A 25,296-nucleotide genomic window follows, 5' to 3' on the forward strand; every position below is an offset into this window, starting at 1 on the left:
AAACCCCGCCCTCCTCAGGCTTCACCCCAAAAACCTCGCGCCCGTGACAAAGAGGGACCTGGCAACCCTAGATGGGTTTGTTAGTAGCATGCCAGAAATGCCTGAATAGGATGGATGCAGCTTATTTACGTGGCCACCCTGCTATCCTTCCCCATTTGCTGGGGCATTTCCTGCCATGACCAATACTGTCCCATGGCTAATGTGAAACAAGGGGCCCGGGTGACTAGATAAATGGCCATTAATGCTGTCAATTCCTTTTATCCACCTACTGAAGAAATGGGGCTAATGCTAACCCACAATGATTTGCCTGAGCCCCCCTAGGGAGTTCATGACTGGGCTAAGATTTAAATCAGGGTCATTTGGGGCCGCAACCAAGCCTCTTAGACACTACATTGACTTTCTTATGACTCGACGTTATATTTTAAAGAGCTGGGATGTGGACTTTGCAGCTGATCATAGAACAAACTTCCAGCCCTGTGTTTTTTGTTCAGTTATTTTGCCGCTTTTCTTTTACAGCTGCAATGGGGCCTGTAAAGAAGGCAAATGGAGCCGTAACAACAGCTTGGATGGATCATTATGTAGCAGTAAGTAGTAACACTCCTCTTATGGCTCTTTTCATTTACTGGGTAAAATATTGCTGCTTAAAGCCTTGTTTCCATGCATACACTTCCATTATTAACATTTCAGTTTGTCTCAGAGCAACTTCCCTATAAAAGTTGCACTTTTGCAAGACCAGACTTTGGCAGAAGGTCTGTCCCCCCCCCCCCCCCGATTTGTATCAAACCTGACAATGTCAGTCCTCGTGTGTGTATGAGCATGGGGAGCTCTTTTGTTTTCTTTGGATTTGGTAGACAGTACTGTTAAAGAAGAAGAGTTGGTTTTTATATGCCGACTTTCCCCGCCACTTAAGGAAGACTCAAACCGTTCCCCACCACTTAAGGAAGACTCAAACCGGCTTACAATCACCTTCCCTTCCCCTCCCCACAACAGACACCCCTTGAGGTAGGGCTGAGAGAGCTCCAAGAGCTGTGACTAGCCCAAGGTCGGCCAGCAGGCTTCATGTACAAGAGTGGGGAAACCAACCCGGTTCACTAGATTAGCCTCTGCTGCTCATGTGGAGGAGTGGGGAATCAAACCCGGTTCTCCAGATTAGACTCCACCACTCCAAACCACTGCTTTTAACCACTACACCACACTCTTAACCACTATACCACGCTGTCTCTGTGTTTTTAAAAGCTTGACTGAAATTTTAGCTTGTTATGATATAAAAAGCAAAGTGATTCTCTTCTGACTAAATGTGGAAATAACTTGAATTACGGCTGCACTGTTTACAAAGTCACATCCTGATTGACTCTTGTATTTGTATTTTACACTGTCTGAAAACATAATGAAGCCATTTTACTAAAAACAGCATTTAGGAGTTAAAGAGATGCTTGCATCCCTTTGAAAGGTTTTCCTTTTGAACGCTAAGAGGACAACAGGAAGAAATCCTTCAGGATTTCAATAGAAAGAAGATGCTTGAGCCTGAAGGGCCATGTTATACAAAGGTTAGATGCAAAGATTTTTCCATGTTCATTAGCTTCTCGGAGAAAGGATATTGTTATGAACACATCTGATATTGCTGAGAAATGGCATGCCTTTGTATATGTATTGTTAGAAGACTAGAAATACATGAAATACTTTGTGTACTCTGCTCAGTAAATTAAAAAACACAGCTGGTGGTAGTCATTTCGACCTGTTCTTTGAAAACATCTGGAGATGCTCCACATTTTCTCCTTCTTTAAAGTGCAAGATGAAGGCAGAATCTTTGTGATGACTCAAAGAACTGCCTGTCTCCTCTTCAGTGCAAGGAAGAGCATGCTTGCTTTGCAAATTGCAACTTGAAAACATTTGTAGCTATTATGTACTCAAAAAGCATCTGCCTGCATCCTGCCACCAATGTTGATTAGGAAGAGTGAATTCCACAGCAGTTGTACATATGCGCTTTCAAACATAGGCTAGCTAATCAACTATTTTTTATTGTCCATGGGCATCTCAGATGGAGGTGAATTAAAAGGGTTGGCTAGGCTAAAAAGAAGAACCCTGTGGTGCAGAGTGCTAAGCTGCAGTACTACAATCAAAAGCTCTGCTCACGACCTGAGTTGGATCCCAACGGAAGTCAGTTTCAGGTAGCCAGCTCAAGGTCGACTCAGCTTTCCATCCTTCCAAGGTCGGTAAAATGAGTACTCAGCTTGCTGGGGGTAAAGGGAAGATGACTGGGGAAGGCACTGGCAAACCACCCCATAAACAAAGTCTGCCTAGAAAACGTTGGGATGTGATGTCACCCCATGGGTCAGGAATGACCCAGTGCTTGCGAAGGGAACCTTTACCTTTACTTTTACCTTTATACACAGGGTAGCCACCACAGGCACTAATTTTCAAAGTCTGTACATATCTTACTAGTTCACTTCTTCAAAAAGTAAATATGGATCAGGTTAGAACTTGTTTTCCTATAAGAAAAAAAAAACCATTTGGACTATTGATACTAAAAAGACAATTAAAATATTTGATGGTTTGCCAGATATTTTTTCCAGCTTGGTAGTCTTCCATTATAACTTGAATAAAGGCTGCTTTGAAGACTTCTGCTAGATACGCTGATCTGAGCACCACGTCTCTCGGGGGCTCTCGAGGGAACCAAGAATCATTCGAATCTGGGGTGCAATCCTTCACCCCTACCTGATCCTAAACAGTGGACCAGGAAGCAGGACTACCCCTGCTGCCTCTAAGTGTGGTTTTGACCCCCAGTTTTGCTGAGAGAACCTTCAGACGACTCTCGGAATCCTGGACGAGGTCCCGCCGGCCTGAGGGGAAAACATTGCCACAAACGTCTCTTTGGAATTAGGCTCAGATCTCCCCTATCTACTACCATCTAAGCAACAATACAGAAGCAAGAATACCTACTCTTCTAAAATCTGAGTAAGTTACAAGAATCCTTTTGTTTTACCTGGATCTGGAAGTCTTGAAGGAGCGAAAAAATACCTATTGAATCTGTATCTCCCCATCTGATGTCTGGATGACTCTTTGAAAATTAAAAACACTGGATAAACCGGCAGGATTTTTATCAAATTGATCAGTGGGTAGACATAACAATTGGAACTCTCTGAATGACGTTACAGCCACCAATCAGAGACTGAGATGTGCGAAGGGGAGTGAGGAGGTGATTCCCCCCCATTTCTGGGAAGACGCTTTTCTGAATAAACAAGTCTTCAAGCCACATCTTATCCGGAAGCGTCTGCTACCGTCTGCTACCGCAAGAACACCACAGAATTTGAGACCGGAAGTGTGGCATTACTGTGTAACTGGCAAATATCTCCCAAGTTCCTGGGCAAAAGGAAGTAAGGCAGGCTTGCGACTTTATATCCTGCCCCCCGCAACATTTCTTCACTACCCACAACATAGGAACTAGTGATATACCTGTCTGGACTTTACTAATTAAATTTCAACAGAACTATTAGAAGCAGCAACCATGGAAAGTGTGACTAAACAGATGGATCGACTACTCTCTATGACAAAAAATATCTACAAACTTTTCAACCGGAAACTGGATGTAATTTTGGAAGATATCAAGGATATAAAAGACCAAGTTACTACATTGAGATCAGAGATGGGAGAAGAAAGGTCTCCAAATGAGAAGCCATCAAAAGAAGAATTAAATTCTGCTAAGGAGCTGGAAAGCCACAATGGACAACCAAAGGATATACATCTGCAAGAAGAAATTGAACCAATCCAGTTGACAACCATGGATTTGAACGTAAGAGACTTTGACTTTTGTTTGTATAATCTACCAGATGAATTCTTCAATGTTAACTGGGAGAACTTAAAAGGGCGAAAAGCTGGAAGCACCGAGATCTTTTTCCTCTCCTTAGGGATGGAAGAAACCACACTGCAGATTGTCTATCACTCGTCAATTTCTGCAGAGGGAACTGCACTAACAATTTCCAAGGATGCTCTTCGACGTTTAAAGCTACTGAGAAAAAGAGGAAGATGTTGGAAATTCAGAATAAAGAGACTGGTTCTAAAGGTCTAGCTTTCTTGGGATTTAACTAAAAGGGCTTGGCTTTGACAAAAACAGAAAAATTATTGTCATTAACATAATAGATACTTATTAGATGTCTGGGAGAAATGGAGGAGTTATAATGATACCTATTTTTAAAGGAAGTAAAAAAATGATACCTATTATCCAATCCACCTTTTTAATTATAAAATAGTGCTTTTTTCTATTTTCTCTTCCTCTCTCTTATTTTTTTCTCTTTACTTGAATATAGAAAATTGTTAAAATCGAAATAGTGATTATTTAGATTATGAGTAATATTAAATAAAGAATAATTTCTTATAAATGTTTGTAATAATATTAGGATTAGAATTTTAAACAAAGGAGATTACAAATAAATGACAATATTGAGGGAGGTGTAGGGGAAGTCATCATATTTTATTTATATATATGTATTTTCAACAATTTTTATTGGAATCTACACCTTGATGCTTATTTACATTGATTGTTGAATATTGTATTTAATCAGTATGGAAAAACAATAAAAATTTATATATATATATATATATATATATATATATATATATATATATATATATATATATATAAAAGAATAAAGACTGCTTTCACAAAAGAAGTTTAAACAACTTTTATAATTTCCCTGTTTTTCGTCATTATGCCTGTTTAGATCTTATGGGGCAATCCTAAACACATATTCTCAGAAGTATATTCCATTGAATTAATTGGGACTTTTTCCTAGTAAGTGTGCTTAGGGGTGCAACTGTAATATTTTACACTCTTAGAAATTCCATACTGAAATTTCTATTATGGGAGAGGTTACTGGTGGGGGGGGGGAGGGAGAGAGAAAACATCTATATATCTATTTCTCAAGTGTGAACAGATCTGCGGATATCTTACTCCACGAATTGGGCCCACACTTAAAGAGAAGAGATTTTTCTCCAAAGTTGGAGGACCTCCCAGGTTTGCAGAAAAATCTTAAAAGTTAAAAAAAAATATTCGGGGGTTTATGCTTCCTAAAAAAAAATGTTATCTGTGCATGCACAGATTACTCACCTGGGCAGCTGACTCAAGGTGGAGATTGACAGAGAAGGGGGAGAGAAAGAGATGTGGATAAGATTGTCAGGGAAGGAGAGGGGAGAAAATAGAGGGAAAAGATTGTCAGGAAAGGGGAGGGGAAAAAGAGGGAGTAGAAGTTTATTTGAGAAGAGGGGAGAGGGAAGGGAACAAAGGGGATGTGATGGACCCTCCCTGCAAATTTCTTGTGGGTCCCCACTTGTAAATACTTTATTACTCAATGGTAAAAATAACAATCAGCAATTGATAATGTCAGTTTTGAAGTCACATCAGGACCAGTTTGTAGGTTCTACATGTGGATGGGAGCAGAAGTAACTCTTGGGCTCATGCACCTCCATTTTGAACTAGGCTGTTATGAGGATAAAATGGAGAAGAGAATGATGTTAGGCAACAGGTCCCCAGTGGGGAGAAAAGTGTGGCACAAATGAAGTAAATATATAAACGTGATAAAGGTACATGAACCCAAGAAGATTTACTTTTGCTCCCAGTCACATGTATCAGCTGAGCCTATGTAGTTACAGTTATATGAAGGAGTGCAGTCATCTTTCATAGAACCCATTTTCTGGATAAATTCCCAAGTGGACATCACTTGTGTATATACCTCTCTATATACATTATAACAGTGCTTATATATGTGTGTGCATGTAGTGCCTGAACCACATGCAGATTCTTGTGCTCAGCAACATATGGAGCATCCATGTATCACTGTAGTGAGCACTAGTTCCCTGCATACACATATCCAACAACTCATTCAAATTTAACATTTTAACAACTATCACTTGAATTTTTTTAAAAAAACATTGCTCGTGTTTCTTCATATGGAAATTGTTGCATGTGTGCTTCCATTCTACTATGCACATAATATTGCACAAAAGTTTGACTTCCGCGGAAGCCTGATTTTTCATGAAACTTTCCCTAAAAGAAGAAAAAGAAAATGAGAAACATGCACATAGAGGCCTCTGGCTAGAGAATAACCCTAGAGAGCCAGCACGGTGTAGTTAAGAGCGGTGGACTCTAATCTGGAGAACCAGGTTTGATTCCCTGCTCTTCCACATGAAGCCTTCTGGGTGACCTTGGCTGGATCACAATTCTCCCAGAACTCTCTCAGCCCTACCTACCTCACAAGGTGCTTGTTGGGGGGTGGGGAGGAAGGAATTGTAAGCCACTTTGAGACTCCTTACAGTAGAGAAAAGAGAAGTATAAAAAACAACTCTTCTTATGTTATTTTTGGTGCTTGGTGGAGATGAGGGGTCCACCCAGAAGGATTATTACTAGCCTGGTAATAGTCAAGGTTAATGATACTCACTAGTGACAAAACATTCCTATGGATGGTTCTATTAACGATATAGGACACAGAAAAGGATCAAGAACAAGTACATCATTCAAAAGAAAACTGGACTCTGGGGAAAACAAATGGCAGCCAAAATTTGTTTGACTTTGAAGCACTATGTTTACCAGTGGAAGACTCAAAACTCATTTACAATTCAAATGTGGTTTGGGTTATAAAGGACAACTTGGAACTGGATACGCCTCGAATATATCCTCTGGGTTTTAATGGATCATGGTGGGACCACCCAGGCTTTGTCTAATATTAGCGTTTACATCATGTTAGAAGAAAGCTATTCTCCAATTAAAAATCCACTGTCTAACTAGATGCTAACTGGTTATGTACTCTGCAGACTAAAAGTTAATAGCTTTGACCTCATTCAGCTTTATCTTAATCTGCTTGACAGAGCAAGTGAACTGTTGGTTACACTATCTGTGATGATTCCCTTCCCTCCCACAGTATTTTTCTAACAGTGACAGAGTCATATATTGTAAGCCAAGTGAATGGCTGTCTGCTTTTTTGTTTCAAGCTTTGAAACTAACAGCGCAATCCTATGCAGAGTTTCACCAGTCCAAACCCATTAAAACTAATGGGTTTAGACTGGAGTAACTCAGCATAGGATTTCACTATAAGTATATAAACGATGAAACCCTTGTGATTGACACTCTTTCAACAAAAGCAGATCCCTTTTGCTGATGATAAGAAGCAAACTCATACAACAGTGTTTACAGAGTGGTGCAGGATAGGAAAAAAATAACAATAAAAGGACTAATTGCTTTGTTCCTGTTGATGAGAGAATGACTTTTTAATTTGTTCTTGCACAAACCCACACATTGTGCCCTCCGCCCTCTAGTTCAGTGTTTGACTGCCAAATAAATTGTAGATTTTGAGAACAAATGGGAACCACTGCTTCAACTACGCAACTTGAATATGGTCAGAAGGTTTCAGAATGCAAAATACTGATTGCATACAATTTTTAAAATATTTCTGTTGAAAAATTACCACATATTGAGGGACAATGTAAACAAGCTATCATTTTATTTATTTGATTTATTTTAAAATATTTAAAATATTTTAAAATATATACTTTATAATTATAAAAGTAATTAATCTTTTCTCTCTCTCTTCATCCTTTGAGCCCTAAGCAAGAGGTGATGCAGGGCAGGATGGACTTTCATGAAAGAGACAAGATTTTTTTTCCAAGGGAGACCCAAATGAATTACTTTGATTCACTTGACTTGAATTGGGCAGGCACTCTTGGCACAGGGCCCCATCCTTATTTCCGGCTCTTAGAATTGGAATGATGGGTTTTATTTATACCACATCATTCAGAAAGATCCAAGCTGCCACTCAAGACTACCATCTAGTTACTAATCAGGTTGAGACATGCTAAACTTTAACAATATGAATTTAACAGAATTGTGTCAGCTCTGGGTATTCTGTAAGTTAATTTGCAGACTAGTTTAGAGATAAGCACCTGAAAAAAAAAGACTTTTCAGATTTGGGTTTCAGGAAAGGTATAAATGCCATTATTCACAGTTATTTGGGTCCCCCAATACCATTTCAGCATCTGGGTTTGTGTTTTTCTTCTTCTTCAAAATCCTGACTTTTCGGGGTCCATTATTGCCAGTGGTGGACTCTTCTGGGGTGGTGATGGAGTAGCTATTTTTCAAACAAATGACATCAAAATTGCAGATAAACCTAGACCTGCCTGTCAACTAAAACTCCCCAAGTTTCAAGAGAATTGGACCATAGAATTGGATCCTTCAAGAAGGTGCCCCCAGCCATCCCAATTGTCTCTGGTGTTTCCTATGGGTAAAAAAATCCCATGCTTCCTCCAGCATAAAGGAGCCAATAGCCAAACACACAAGACCAACCACTGATCAAAAGCCTCCAAATGCAAGCAGAACCCATAAGCCCAATAGAACTGATGTCAAAACAGAGATTCCAACTGAAGCAAGGGCACTGTTCCAAGCCCGACAGAACCAATGTCAAATTGCAGAAGCCAAGCAGAACCAAAGACCAATGCAAGCCCAACTGAACCAATGTAAAACCAGAGAATCCAAGCCCAACCAACCTAGTAAGCCAGTACCAAGTAGGGTTGCCAACTCTGGCTTCAGAAGTACCTGGAGATTTGAGGGTGGAGTTTGGGAGGGTGGGATTTAAGTAGGGGGGACCTCGATGGGGTAGAATGTCATGCAGCCCGCCTTCCAAAGCAGCCATTTTCTCCAGGAGAAGTGGAATAAATGTTTTAAATAAATAAGTGATTAGTTGTAACATGGAGACCAGTTGTAATATTCCAGGAGATCTCCAGCCCTCACCTGGAGGTTGGCAACTCTAGTACCAAGGTAACCAGCCAGACCTGGCAAGACACTGATACACACACCAAAAATCACAGCACAGAAAGATCTTCAAAACATCTATAGAAATTTTTAAAAACCTGACGATTTCCAGCAGGCAGGCACAGGACAAGAAGGTCTTCCCAGGCAAGCAGCACTCCAAGGCAGAGACCAGAGCAGCAGCAGTAGCAGAAGTGACAGCAGCAGCACTCTTAAAGATCTAGCCATGAAAAGGAGTCCAGCTGCATGCCTTTTATCCTCCTCCTTCCTTCATGGTCAGGAACAGAGGGTAGCACTGGGGGAGAAAGTATGACAGTGGCACCCTTCGGTGTGAGGGATCCCGCAGGGTGTGATCATCTCTCTAATGTTGTTTAACATCCACGTGTGCCCCCTCACCCAGCTAGTCTGTAGTTTCGGGCTGGGTTGTCATCAGTACGCTGATGACACCCAGTTGTATCTGTTGATGGATGGCCAGCTGGCCAGGTGTTTTGGAGGCCATCACAAAGTGGTCAAAGCAGAGCTGGCTGAAGCCAACTCCATTGAAGACAGAGGTCCTATGGCTAGGCCAGGGCGGTTCAGAAGTAGCGTGCCAGCTCCAGGCTCTTGATGGAATGCAATTAATACCTGCTCCCACCATAAAGAGTCTGGGTGTGATCCTGGATGCCGCCTTGACAGTGGAGACCCAGGTCACAGCCACAGCTTTCTACCATCTATGCCAGCATAGGCAGCTGGCACCGTACCTTTCCCTCCCCAGCCTGGCCATGGTGTTCCATATGATAGTCACCTCCAGGTTAGTTTTCTGTAACTCGCTCTGCACAGGGCTGCCCTTGAGACTGATCTGAAAACCCCAGCTGGTTCAGATACAGCAGTGAGGGTCTTTACTGGGACACCGCTTAGAGCACATATCCAGCCAGTGCTCTGACAACTGCGCTGGCTCCAGCTGGAATATCGGATCAGGTTCAGGGTGCTGGTTTTAACCTTTAAAGCCCTAAAGGGCCTGGGGCCTTTGAATCAGTGGGACTGCCTCCTGGAGAGCATTACGCTCAGCAAATACCAACTTGCTTGTGGTCCCTGACCCAAAAAGTGTCTGGCTGTCCTCAACCAGGGTCAGGACCCTGCAGGATCAAATGCATTTCTGTAGGGCCTGTAAGACTGAGATGTTCTGCTAGGCCTACGGTTGAAGGCAACAACCATCTCTGTTGCAAAGCACCAGTGGGAACTGCTGTTCAGAAGCATTCTTGCTAGAAAAAGAGCTCTCTACTGCCATTTTCCCAACACCACTTGCTGTCTTCTTTGGAAGTGTTACAACTATGAGATTGTAAACAGACGTCTGGAACTCCATATGAAGGGGGAGAAAAGAGAAGCCAAGGGAGGGCATGTCAGGCGAAAAACAATTGATAGGAAGATTAGGTATTCCCTTTACCCTTCTTTACTGCAGATCTCTACCACCTTAGGGTGCTCTGAAATGAAGAAAGAGCTAATGATGCTTCTCTGCATTATAATGTGTAGTTTGGCCTTCAAGCTGAACATCCACATATTATCACTGGCTTGCGGACAGTTAAATATATATAACCAGTTAACAAGCCCATTTTTGTTTGGAATTACTCAAAAGCAATTTATACAAGGGGATAAGGGACGACCCACTTGGCATGGCCTGCTTTTTTTAAACCTCCTAGTTCTCATAAAGAAAGTGATTTGGTAGTCACTAGGTGGCGCATGAGCAGTAGAAGCAGTCTACATGTATTTTCATGGAAAAGGGATGGATATAGTGGTAAATGTGTATAATTAGCCATGCACTATGAAAACAGGTCCCCTGTCTGCATTGCAAAGGCTTATCCAGCTCATTCAAAGAACCAGATGACCATTGTAATATAGAAGTCCCTGTACCTGCAGAAGATGCCTGTGTATTCTCATCTGTGATGGCTATGTACACGAAATCCAGCTTCTGTGTACTTTCCTTTTTCATTATTTATGTATTTATATACTGCTTCTCTCCCCATGGGGACCCAAAGTGGCTTCCAAGATTGTTGTCCCCTCCTCCATGTTCTCCTCACAAAAACAGTCCTCTGAGGTAAGCTATGCTGAGAGCAAGCGACTGGCCAAAGGTCAGTGGTCAGAGGGGCTGTGGCTCAGTGGTAGAGCATCTGCTTGGCATTCAGAAGGTCCCTGGTTCAATCCCCAGCACCTCCAGTTAAAGGGACTAGGCAAGTAGGTGATGTGAAAGACCTCTACCTGAGACCCTGGGGAGCGGCTGCCAATCTGAGTAGACAATACTGACTTTGATGGATCAAGGGTCTGATTCAGTATAAGACAGCTTCCTGCGTTCATGTGTTCAAGGTCACCCAGTGAGCTTCCATGGCCCCTATATCCTAGTCCAACAATCCAACCATAAATCATGCTGGCTTTTCCACAATGGGGGCAACTGTATGTAATAGTCCTATGTCCTGATGCCCCTAGCACCAATGTAATATTGTTTCTAAAAATGACATCTCTGAGCATGCAGCATTAATTCTGTTCTGTGCCCCTTCCCCTTTCTAATACTCAACCTTACAAAAGAAAATTATTCCTAAAATGGCTGACTCCTCACAATTTGTTACTCTAACGCATCTGTGCACTGAAGGACAAAACCAGCCTGGCAGACTAATGCTTAGGTCTTGAGGAGAATTGACTTGGCAATGCTGATCCAACAACCTTCCGTGATCTGTAGCAGTGCCATTCGACTTCAATTGCTGAATGGACAAAGCTGCCTGCCCCTGCTAAGTAGAGATAGGAATTAAGCCACAAAAACTAATGAATGGCGGGGGAAACAAGGAGACGTTGTCCTTCACTGAATGACATTCTCCCTTTAAAAACATCTTGACATGTATCCTATACTCTCTGAGCCAAAAATGGCCACCGCAAAACAGATTTTTCCAGTTACTGTCAGTCTGACTCACACGAGCTAATTTCATCACTGAGAAATCACTCCTCAAAGAGCCTCAAGATTTTCATTAGTTAGAGATGTCCTATTCTTTCCCATGTGTTGGTCATTTTAGTCTGCCTTGTAGGAGGAAAGTGCCCAAGAGCTAAAATACTACATGAAAGGAAATTTTCCAATGTTCAACATCTGAAGGACAGATTCAGATTTTTCCATCTGTGGCCAACTTTCAAGCGTTTAGAAAAGTTCAGAGGTGTGCCCCCCCCCCCAATTCTAATATACTTAGGATCTAATTTATTCTTAAAGAAGAATTCCACAAGCAGGTAGCAGCAGAGGCAGATCAAACTTTTTAAAATGTCCCAAAAACTTAGGCATAACGAAAAAGTAATGTTTTAGTGTACAGAGAAATCCCTCATTTTTCATGCAGATGGAGACACAGATATCTTCATGTTTGAACTGGAGCTTCAGGATATTCACCTTTATACGTGGATGTCTCGTTCATTTCAGCTTTCTTATCATATGATTAAGAGTGGGTTGCTTTTTTTAAAGGTGAAGATTGTAGCCTGTATCAAGTAATGCGATTGGTCTGTATTATCAAGTATCCTTGCTTCCCCCACTATTAATTAGTTTTTGTGACTTAACTCTTCACCTGCCACCACTTGGTGGGATGACAGAGGAGAAATGGGGAAATTGTTGCTGATGGAGACATCACATCTGGCATGACCCAGAAGTGATGCAATTACCACTATGTGATGCAATTACCAATGCATTTGTTCAACACTCTATGGTTAAATTGCATCACTGGAGACATCATGACATCACCAGAGAGGACCCCTCATGATCAGTCTCCTGTTGGTTGCCAGTCTTGAACTGGCAACAATAGTTGATCCTCAGTGACAGAATTTCAGGGGGATCAGGTTGCTGCAGAAGAAGGAGGATGTGAGAAGGGGCCACTCTGCAAAATCCATTGATCAATATGTACATGCTGGTGAGTTCTTCCTCCCATCATTGCTCAGTTAGCTTGGGCCCCTATGCTGAACTGAATTCTGGTGTCATGTATCATTAGGGCTGCTGTGAATTTCTTCATGAACTTGGTTGACGGTTGAACTGACCGGGTTCAAAGGTGTTGATCAGATGTGAGCTAATCACCTGGTCTGTCCATTTCATGCCGAACAGCTGTGAATGCCGGCTGAACATGCAAAACCAATCACCCAAAAATCTACTCCCTATTCATAATTGGTGAACAGGATGTGAGCTGAACTGGCAGGTGTTCAAGTATCCCTGTATATCATATGCACTTTATCTTACACAAGCTCAAACTCAAGAACCTTTACCAATTGCTACTAATTCCCTTCATGCTCTGAGGAGTCACTATGTTCCAGAATTTGAAATTCTCTCTTGCACCACACAAGTCAGCCATTACTCAATGCATTCTAAGCTATGAGGAATATTTAGAGAGTGTATGCAAAATAGTTAAAAGGTACAGGGATTTGCTGATGAGTCCAGCAAAGACCTACTCCTCTACAGAGTTTTCTCAGGCACTAGCTAAGGTTACCATATTATTTGCTGGCTACAACCCATGCTGGTCTGATACGACATAAAATATCAAAATAACATTGGTGATTGCATATAATGTTCCCATGTCAGCACAGGACCTTTTATGGGGGTGGGGGGATTTCATACATCATCTCTGAGGATGGACTCAGAAATCACATTATGCCAACATTCTATAAAACTTCTACTTGTTGCTGGGCTTCAGTGCATGCCTTAGTCCAGCATCTTTATCTCTCTGTTGCCCTGCAGAATGAGATGAGTCATTTTATCATAGATCACTGACATGTTTTTGGCCTGTTGAAGATGGAATCTTCCCTGTGCTCATTTGCATTGTAAGGCTATGGGTGTAAATGAAGAAGAATAGTTGGTTTTTATATGCTGACTTTCTGTACCACTTAAGAAAGAATCAAACCAGCTCACAATCATCTTTCCTTCTCCTCCCCACAACAGTCACCCTGTGCGGTAGGTGCGGCTGAGAGAGCTCGAGGAGAGCTGTGACTAGCCCAAGGTCACCCAGCTGGCTTCATGTGTAGGAGTGGGGAAACCAACCCGGTTCACCAGATTAGAGTCCGCCGCTCATGTGGAGGAGTTGGGGAATCAAACCCAGTTCTCCAGATTAGAGTCCACCACTCCTAACCGTTGCTCTTAACCACTACACCACTCTGAGCCTAGGGGGAACATGACCTTCTGCAGAGTTGTTTTCAGGAGGCTTCAGTGGGCAAGAAAAGGCAGCAAAATCCCCTTCTCACTGAATATGAACATTTTGTACCAAACTATCTGAATCATGAAATTTTGATCCTTTCACAACAAAGTGTCTTTGTTTTAGCCTTTGATGCAGAACAATTAATTGTATAATGACAATCTCAGAGGAGAAATATCTAGGCCGTTTAGACTGGGATGGCACAAGTAAAACCATACGGTAAACAAAATAAAGAGTAATAGGTAAAAGCCAGATACAAAACGGGTACAGAAAAGGACTCTAGTAGTGGCAACAAAAGAAAAGTAACTTTTAAATGAGGGCATTCTAATGCTGTGATTTGTGCAGAAAAGGCATTAAAATAAATCTAGATGGAACAGCACCATATTGTAGAGCATAACACAATGTATGTATACGGGTCTTACAATACCCCTCTAAGCCCATTGACTTCAGATAATAACTAAAAAGGGTATAACTCTGTTTAGGATGACACTGTAAATCAGTAGTAGAATAGCTGAAACCTGCAATTCAAGTCTCTAGGAAAGCCAACTAGATTTTTTTTTATTCACCATTAAACAGATATAATGAAAGCAATCTAACACATTTTATACTTTCTCTGCAACCAAATAAGAACTGTGAAAATCTAACCCTAAAGCATCTGAAATATTTTGTATCATTGTCATCTGCCAAGATACAGTATTTCTGTTGTACATTTGATGTACTAAGCTTGAGTTTCAGAGGAAAAAATGGTAACCAAAACATACAATAATATCAGTGAAATTATCAAAGTGTAATAAGATTTTATTAAAAAAGACTCTTCCCGCTAGCAGTTCATAAAGCAAACCCTAGAAGCTGTAAAGAGAAAACAAATAAACATAAAATTATTGTGAAGAAAGTAATGAAAAGTTCTATCCCCAATAATAACCAAAAAAAAAGAGAGATAATAACTAAGAATTGAGTTTGGTTGGGAGAGAAAGGAAGTACAAATGCCACCCATGAAACCACAACCCTTCTTCTCTATGAAGAAATAGAGGTGTGCAAACTGCTGGATTCAGATTTAATTTATATATATATATATATTGACTTATGGTGATTTCTTTAATATCAGAATTAAAGCTAGCTGTATTAGGAAGTAATTGGTGAAATGGGGGGCACATGAACACGTGAAGTTGCCTTTTTACTGGATCAGGCCCTTGGTCCATCAAAGTCAGTATTGTCTACTCAGACTGGCAGAGGCTCTCCAGAGTCTCAGGCAGGGGTCTTTCACATCACCTGGGACCTTCTGCATGCCAATCAGATGCTCTACCACTGAGCCACAGCCCCTCCCCACAATCAGTATTAAACAATAGAGTTTGGAGCAAATTCTAGAGCATCAACTTGGTGCAATTACATCACTTCCAGATTGCACCAGCAATGACAACATTGTGCTGGGAGCATTAATCATGCCTCCCGCAACCCAGAAGTCCCTGCCCCCCATCTCCTGGTGGTTGCCAGGCTGTGCCTAGCCATGCCTAGAAACTAGGGTTGCCAGGTCCCTCTTCGCCACCGGCGGGAGATTTTTGGGGCGGAGCCTGAGGGGGGCGGGGTTTGGGGAGGGGAGGGACTTCAATGCCCTAGAGTTCAATTGCCAAAGTGGCCATTTTTTCTCCAGGTGATCTGATCTCTATTGGCTGGAGATCAGTTGTATTAGCGGGCGATCTCCTGCTACTAACTGGCAGTTGGCAACCCTACTAGCAACCCCACGCCCCCTTCTGCTCTGTGCTTTCTGCATTTTTCTTTCAGCTGCTTCATATGGGAGTGGACAGTCCCTTGCAGTCTGGCAAGGCAGGGTACAGTACTGTAAAATAGCCCTCCCCCTGTTGTAGACCTTCTCCCTAATTTGCGTGACCATTCATGCTTTCTTCCCAGGTTGCAACAACTATACTTGCAACAAGAGAAAGCCAGCCGATCTGGACAGGAAATGGAAGGTCTTTGCACTTCCCCTCTCCAATTCAGGTAGGGTTGTCAGCTCTGAGTTGGGAAATACTTGGGAGAATTTGGGGGTGGAGCCTGAGGAGTGCGGGGTTTGGAGAGGGGGAGGGACTTCAATGCCATAGAGTCCTATTGCCTAAGTGGCCATTTTCTCCACTTGAACTGATCTCTGTTGCCTGGAGAGCAGTTGTAATAGCGGGAGATCTCCTGCCACCACCTGGAGGTTGGCAACCCTAAATTCAGACCAGGTGAGTTGTTTTCTTGGTGGGCTCTAGCAGCTGCACTGGGATGAGAAGAAGCCAGCAGGTTTGGGTGGGAAGGGCTCTTCTTTTCCTGCAAGTGCTGGCTGGCTTGTTCTCAGCCTGGGCTGCAGCAGCACTGCTTGGGACAAAAGGAAGCCTTGAGGCTTGGGGAGGGAAGAGAATGTTTTTTCTGGCTCCTCCTGTTCAGACCAGCTGCCTTGCTTTTGCATCAGCAGCACCCTGGACAAGAGCAAGCAGGCAGGATTGAGTGGGAAAGGAAGAGCTTTGTTCTTCCTCCTCTCTTCAGGCCGGCTGACTTGCTCTGGTGAAGGCCTGGCCAAGAATTGCTTGCTGGCTTGTGTGGTGGAGAGCATGGTGGCTAGGGCCTCCATTTGTTGTTATCCACACGCATGGTATTAGCAAATTCCTGGCTCTGAACATGGAGGTTCCATTTAGTCATTATGGCTTGTAGCCATTGAGGGACCTATCCTCCACCAAGTTATTCTCTTTTAACAAGTAACCTTGTAGACATCATTATATTCTATGGCAACAGGGTTGCCAAACTCCAGGTACTAGCTGGAGACCTCCTGCTATTACAACTGATCTCCAGCCGATAGAGACCAGTTCACCTGGAGAAAATGGCTGCTTTGGCAATTGGACTCTATGGCATTGAAGTCCCTCCCCAAAACCCTCCCTCCTCAGGCTCCGCCCCAACATTCTCCAGGTATTTCCCAACCCAGAGCTGGCAACCCTACACATTGACCCAGTTTGGAGAGATCCTTCTGGAGAAATTCTCTCTTGCCATCCTGAGCAATTTGGTGTCATAGAACAACTTTGCTATTTCTCTGGTCAACCCCAATTCCATGTTATTTAGAAATCAGTTTAATAGCATCATTCCCGATGATATCCATGCATATGGTAGACATGGACATTTCTGACTCATTTTCAGGAATCAAAAGTAGAAACACTAGTGGGCTCATAAAAGAAAGCAGTGCTCCTTCAAGTATTGTTGGCAAAGGGACCCAAGAAATACTAGTATTCCAGCAGCCAAAACTGAGCAGGACTATAAGATGGCAATTCACTTACTCATGCTGCTGAATGAATATGAGTTTGTAAAAATGCCAAAACATTACCTATGGGAACATGCTGTTGCAATGGAAAAACCGAGTAAGTGTTATAGACAAAATACAGAGGGTAAATGTGGGTGACACACCACTTTCATGTTTTCCAGTTCCAGGTTGTTAAACAATAATGTACAGCAAACACTTTGAAAGCTGACAGTATCATTCTGTGAACGCCAATTGAGATGTAAGGCAAATGGAAATCTTTTGGCGGTCCAGCATTATTCATCAAGGCTGGCCAAGTGATGAAGGAATATTATGAAGAGATAACTGTTGGTGTCTTTGCTCCAAATTATTATAAAAGTTAAGAATTAGTTTCAAGGAAATCTAATGGTGAAGAGCTGATACCTTTACCCTAAACATTGTGATTGGAAATGTTACGTTTCAATTTAACTTAAATGTGGTCAGGAGAATTGCAGCATGAATGACCACAGCACACAGAGTTACTAGCATGAACACTACCTTGAACTGAAGCATACATGAATTGATGAAGTTGCCCTACACTGAGACAGACCGTTGGTCTTGCAGCTGCTCTCCATATCTCAGGCCACTGATCTTTCATATCGCCTACCAGCTGACCCTTTTAACTGAAGATCCCAGGGTTTGGAACGAGGTCTTTCAGCCTGCAAAGCAGATGCTCTGTGATGCACCAACTTCACCACACAGCTAGCAGCAGTGTCAGATCTGATAATCAAGTAGCGTTGCCAACTGCCAGGAAGTAGCAGGCGATCTCCTGCTAATTCAACTGATCTCCAGCCGATAGAGATCAGATCACCTGGAGAAAAATGGCTGCTTTGGCAATTGGACTCTATGGCATTGAAGTCCCTCCCCTCCCCAAACCCCGTCCTCCTCAGGCTCCGCCCCCAAATCTCCTGCCGGTGGCGAAGAGGGACCTGGCAGCCCTATAATCAAGCTATGTATTTAGGGCTATTACTTAATGTTCGTTTTCTTTGTTTTTATACAGCCCTCCACTTATTTTTTCCATTAATTAATTTGACTTTCATTTTGCATTTGTTCCACTGGAAACACTAGTCAGGTCGTGAGCAGAGCTTTGACTTCAGTACTGCAGCTTACTGCTCTGTGCCATGGGGCTCGTCATCATACCTGTATACCTGCCCATAAAAGAACACCCAGAAGAAGGGTTTCAGGCACCAAGATGGAGGACAAAACTGAGGCAGTGTGGTAACAGATGTGTACAGGGTAAGCTAATATATTCATACTAGGGTTCCCAGGACCCTCTTTGCAACAGGCGGGAGATTTTGGGGGCGGAGCCTGAAGACTTTGGGGAGGGGAGGGACTTCAATGCCATAGAGTTCAATTGCCAAAGTGGCCATTTTTCTCCAGGTGAACTGATCTCTATCGGCTGGAGATCAGTTGAATTAGCAGGAGATCTCCTGCTACTACCTGGCAGTTGGCAACCCTAATTCATACCTATGCTTGGAATTGAACTGTCAGCTCCTAGATCTTACTCCATTCTCTAGACCCACTTTTAAAATCCATGCAGATGTTTGGGAAACACTCAGCTGCCAGCATATGGCAAAAAGTTGCATGGCATCGCTGACATTTGCCTGAGTTATGAGCATACATGTGGGGAGATACTGTATGCCTAGGGTTGCAAACCACCAGGTAGTAGCTGGAGATCTCCTGCTGTTACAACTGATCTTCAGCCGATAGAGATCAGTTCACCTGGAGAAAATGGCCGCTTTGGCAATTGAACTCTATGGCATTGAAGACCCTCCCCTCCCAAAACTCCTCCCTGCTCAGGCTCCGCCCCAAAAATCTCCCGCCAGTGGCGAAGAGGGACCTGGCAACCCTATGTATGCCTCAAACTGGAAGACTGACTGGGCAGGTTGGTAGGTAGGCAGCTGAGCCAAGCTGTGCTGGGGAAAGAGAGAGAGGGGGAGTTGGCAAGGGAGAGTTTTTGCAGAAAAGAGGTGGTCTCTGAACTCCCCTGTGCTAAAAAGGAATTCTCACTTTGAGAGAAGTTCCTGGGTCAGGGGACAAAGAGAAGACGAGAATAAAAGCTTCGAAAGTACAGTCAGTTAGTTAAGTCAGTCTATTTAATAAAGTTCTGTCCCACTTTCTTTTATTGGCAAGTGTTAGAATTTCTCAATCCACAGTGTCTAATTATTCCGTTACGGATACATGGTGGCAACATGGCAGATCCCACAAACCTGAAGGAAAACAAAAGGGGGGAGGAAGAGCCAGAGAAACCAAGGCCTACCAAGAAACAGGGAAGGTCTTTGTGTCTTGTCAGGAAAAAATGGCAGCAACTTCCTTTAATGTTCAGTCCCCTGAGCCATTTCCATGTACTACTCCCAGTGAGTGGCCCAAGTGGAGGCACAACCTTGAAAGGTTCTGGATAGGATTGCCAACCTCCAGGTAGTGTGGAATTCAAAATGTAGCACAAGGCAATTGTTTCTAAAATAAAGAAACCAAACAATAGCAACTCATGCTATTACAGATATATATTGGAACCATTCAATAAACACAATTCTGGAGCAAAGAAATGTATATCACAATTGGTCTAAGTAAGACCCCAACTCTTAGCATAAGGCTTTACAATACCTTTCCTATGTATCTGGATGGCAAAGTTGAGATGTCCTACTTTGCCGTCCAGATACATAGGAAAGGTACACTCCTTCAGGCAGATGATATTTTACTCTCATTTAGAAAAGGATTTATGGAAATATTACACAGTGATAAGCTCACACAATGTCTAATTGTGCAGCTAACAACATACTCACTCCCACTGAGTGCCCTGCCCTGTCATCCTGCTGCTCCCCTCAGCATGCATGCAAAGAGGGGCATGGTGTCCTTGCTCCCAAAGCATGCGCATTGGCAGCAGATCCTTCTAAAAAGCAAATTAAAAAAGGCAGCTATATAGGGGCTTGGGAATACCGGTAGCTGCGCTGCATAGTGGGAGACCACCTGCTGGCAATCCCTGCTGCCCACCGCTGCTCTGTTGGCTAGAGGAAGAAAAATAAATTTAAAAATTGCTGTCGGTGCAGTGGAATTTCGACACTGCTGGTGAAAACATGGAAGCAATATCACTTTCTAAGATTCTCCAGAAATGCAATGGTAAACCATATGGTAAAAACCGTAAGAGTTTCTGATGATCCCTAGGTCGTTTATGCATGGCTACCTTCACTCACGTTCTGAATCGGTTGTTCCTTGAAGTTATGCATGAATTTTCCATCCATTAGAGATGACCTTGTGCCCAGCTTTCGCAATGTCCGGGTCTTCCCATTCCTCTGTTAACCCAAATCTTCCATCTTCCTGAGCAAAGTCCGGGTGAAATCCCTGTGCATAAGGCAAAGTGCAGGGCATGCAAGCTTGGTTTCACTCACAGCTGATTAAAAAAGCAGCATGACCAGAGGCCGGGATTCAAATACTTCTTTCTTCCTTGGAGTTCTTGCTGAGCAGAAGAAAAGCTTTTTAAAACCGAGGCTTGGATTTCTCCCCCCCCCTTTCAGATTGCTCAGTTTTTCTCATTGTGTTATTAAAATGCTTTTTTATGTGGCAATTGGATTTGGGGGGGGGGATTTTCACTCACAGTAAGCACTACAGGTAAGCCAATTACAAAGCAGCATTTAAAGGGGCGGGTACTTGATTTGAGCTTGGAGAATGCTGGTGCATAGATTCCCAACAGGAAGGTGTGGGTCCAGTGAGCAACGAACTTCAGGTAAAACTCCCATGCATAAATGACCCTAGAGAGGTATGACCTCACTTCTGGGCTTACCCTGGAAGCGGTGTAATGCTGTTACATGGATGGCACCCCCCCCCATTACCTTGCCCTCAGACTCCTGCTTGTTTGGGACACAGCTATGACCTACCTGTTAGTCCCAACCCACGGTTTGAAGACCACTGCTCTAGTTCTTAGGCTATGCTGCAAGTTTATAGTGAAGATGTAATTACTTTATAAGCTTACCACAGTACTCAGAAGCATATAATAAACCCTAAACTGTGTACTCTGTGTATTGGCAAAAACTCAAACAATGCATATTTTCAGCCCACATCTGTGGCCTGGCATTAGTGCCATCAGCAGGCTGTCGTGAATATGACCCACATCTGTCCAGTTCAGCTGAACTTGTCGTTCATTGTCTGCAGTGCCCCAAATAGAGCTCCATTCAGAAATGGAAATTCCAGGGCTCAGCTAAAAACCTGGATCCGATTATCTTCCTTTAATTCTGCATCTGTTTACAAAGTTATGATTTCCATTCTGTGTCAGCTGTGTGTATATTAGCAATTTTGCTTATTCATCAATGATGAAAGGGTTAGTAAGAAAATTGGAGACTGGCTTGATAAGTGTGCAGTCCAAAAATCTTATTTCAAAGTCTTTGCAATCTTGTCAAGCTATTCAGCATGGTGTTATCGACATTTATTCTTTCTGTAAGTTTCTTTTGAAGACAGGAAACGATGAAAAGAAACTTTCTGATAGTGCAGAGGATCATCTACAGCTGTGGTTCTATTTTGAAGATCCTTACTGATCCAATCACTTTGTGTGACAATTTTCCCTTTTGCCTTGAAGTTTAAAATTACAGTCATTAATTTTGTATGTCAGTTCAATGATGCAAGCCAAGCCAGCCAAACACTGAAGATCACTAATTTCTTCACAGTCATCACCTCTGAATTTCAAATGCTGACATATTTCTCAAGGAAGAGTCTGGAATCTTTTCAACATTCAGTTTTGGCTGACCTTTGTATACAAGTGTGCAAGTTAAAAACAACTGTATTTTAGAAGGTTTCATGTAAAAACATTTTCAAAGATAGTTGGCGACTATTTGACTCTAATGGAGTGAGAAACAAATTTATGACAACCAAGTTAATTGCTCGAACCGATGATTGAGTTTCCCACAAAAATGGACTTGTGCTAGTGGTGTTGGTTCTGTTTGGGGGGGGGGAGGTGTCACACAATTCTCTCATTTATATACAACTTGTTTCAAATGTATATATTTATATCAAATGTATATATGAAGGGTTATCACAAAAAGAGTAGAAATGGAAAAGTGCTGGAGTGGAAGGAGAGTAAGTGTGGAATTGGATCTACAAAGTTCACACGTTCTGATTCATAAGGTTTGTTTCTCATTTTCAGGGCTACCAACTTCAACATGGGCCCTGATGTTCTCCCATAATTAAAACTAATCTCTTAACTATAAGTGGGAGAAAAGTGTGTGTGTGTGTGTGGGGGGGGTTATATGAATTGGGAAATTTACATTTAAAATTTGAATTTTGGTGGGAGGAAATAGCCTTACAGGAGGGGAGGAGTTGGATGATATGAATTTCCCAAATCAGAGTTGGCAAGCCTACTAATTTTAGTTTCAGTTGTCACTATTTGCATCACTATATGCATATTAAGTGAATGCCTTGAGCAGAAAATTACTGTTCCCACTCTTGAACTTGACGTATTCAGCTTAATGTTTGTACAGGAAAGGTCTCCAATTGCATGTGCAGAACCTACACACATAAAAATTGAGCAGAACTTCAGTTTACTCTGCAGAGATCAAAGTCACATCAGAGAGCATCATCTGATTCTCCCTTTCTAGGGAATGTGGATATGTTACCTGCATTTCTTGATTTGCATGGCATAAACATCCCTAGTTAAGTAGACCCAAATACTTCTGTTAAATTATCCAAATTAGCCCTGTTGAGTCATTATGATTTGAGTGATCTAACAATGTATAAGGGGAGATTCTCTTGAAAATTGTGACCACCATTTAGTGGTAACAGGGCCACACATACATTTCTTGGTTTTGGTATGTGCCATCAGGCATTTTGGACTTTTTTCGGGTATGTGTTCACATGTACCAAAGCTGGAAAATACATGAATTGCCTCACAAAATGGTGACCTCATGTACTAGAACCGTGTTGGCGAACCTATGGCACGGGTGCCACTTCCGGCACGCGTAGCCCTTTCTGCCGGCACGCACGGTTCCTCGCTGGCCTTTCCGGCTCTGCCCCACCCCAGATGGGGGTGGCTGTAGCCCAGGGGTGGGGAACCTCCGACATCATTGGCAGTGGCCCCCGGACTCTCCCACAGAAGCTGCCGCCATTGCCGCCGCTGGAGCGTGCGCGGCCAGCCAGGCGGGTGGGAGAGCGGGGAACAGAAGCTGAGCGCTCACACTCGGCATGGCCGGCGGCTTCTCCGGCGCCCTCTGGGCCTGTGCGGGCGGAGGGGCATGGCTGGTCGGTGGGTGCGAAGGAGGCACCCTCTGCCCCACCCTGCTCGCCTCTCACAAGCCTGCCGCCGCGCCCCACCGAGTGGCAAATCCAAGGCAAAACCTCCCATGTATAAATGGCCTCTTTCTTTTTCTGTCTCCCTCTGTCCTTTTCTTTCCCTTGCTCCATTTCTTTCTCCCTTTCTCTCTCTTTTTCTTTCTTTCTTTCTCTCCCTCCCTTCCTTCCCTTTCCCCCTCCCTTCCCTTCTTTCCTTCCTTCCTTCCTTCTTTCCCTCCAGCGGCTTCTCCGGCACCCTCTGGGTCTGTGCGGGGGGAGGGGCGTGCAGTCCTATTCCACCTTTGAAGTGCCCACAAGCTATCCTCCAAACACCTTTCCATTTGTCTTGATATGTAGAGAGAAAACACTAAGGAACTAGTTGCCAATCTCCAGGTACTAGCTGGAGATCTGCTATTACAGGTGATCTCCAACCAATAGAGATCAGTTCCCCTGGAAAAAATTGCCACTTTGGCAATTGGACTCTATGGCACTGAAGTCCTTCCCCAAACCCCGCCCTCCTCAGGCGCCACCCCAAAAACCTCCCACTCATGGCGAAGAGGAACTTGGCAACCCTAGCCTCTCCCTCTGGGCCCCCTCTGGGGGTGGTATTCAGGTTACATTGCCGCATTGGCACTCGGCGATAAATAAGTGGGGTTTTGGTTGCAGTTTGGGCACTCGGTCTCTAAAAGGTTCGCCATCACTGTACTAGAAGGACCATGGGGCTAGCACATTCTCTCATTACATGAGATTAGAGTGTCAGACTCCTAAAAACTGAAAAGAGCCATTGTCTCAGTGCATTGTAATGTAGGGGCAAAAAAATCTGCAGCACATTTTACTGTGCTGTGTACCTGTAATCAGTATATCTAATTCTCAACATGACCTGATCTGTGGATATTTAAATCCAGAAATTGGAGCTATGAACAGACAAGACAGATCTTTCTACAAACTGGAGAAGATCTCCAAGTTTTCAGAAAAATCTGAAATCGAAAAGAAAAAATACATTGGGCCACTGTAGGTCTTGATAACTGCAACAATACTGCTACCCTTCAAAGATTGGGGTTCAGACAGTGAAAGGCAGAAGGAGGTAGGGGGAAAGGGAGAAGGAGGCAGGGCCCTTTCCAGACCCTGCCAGTGTGCCCTTGCGCCCCTTTCTCTTGCCCTGGAGGAAGGACTCATCTGGGCCAGACTCAGCAGCAACCACTGGACAACTTTCTACAAGGCAATTTGGGCAACTCACTTGAGCGACCTGGTACCACAGGACTTTTGCAACTTGGCCAGACCTTTCCCAGGGGGGAAAAAACTTCTGGGGAAGTGAAAGAGGGAAAGCTGAGAGGCAATGCGGTGTAGTGGTTAGAGTGTCGGACACTGGTTCAAATCTCCACTCTACCATGCAAGCTTTTGGGGTGACCTTGGGCCAGTCACTCTTTCTCAGCCTAATCTACCACACAGGGTTGTTGTTGTGAGGACAAAATGGAGGAGAGAAAGATGATGTAAGCTACTTTGGGTACCCTTTGAGGAAAACAGTGGGGTATAAATTAAGTAAATAAAAAATAAAGCTGAAGACTGGGGTAGACAGAGAAAAGAAAGGTTGGTTTGTTGGCGAGCTGGAAGGAGAGAAGGAAGCAAGGAAGGGAAAAAGAATATGGGGGCTCCTGGGAGGGCAGAAAGGGGAAATAATGTGGGGAGGGGGGTACAAGGGAGAATAAAGTGACCTCTGCAAGTCCTTGCAGGTTTCTTGTTTATATTATGCAGATTTTCTGAACAATCCTATGAAGAGTTACTCCACC

Source organism: Euleptes europaea, chromosome 10, assembly GCF_029931775.1.
Source record: "Euleptes europaea isolate rEulEur1 chromosome 10, rEulEur1.hap1, whole genome shotgun sequence".
NCBI classification, from domain to species: Eukaryota; Metazoa; Chordata; class Lepidosauria; order Squamata; family Sphaerodactylidae; genus Euleptes; species Euleptes europaea.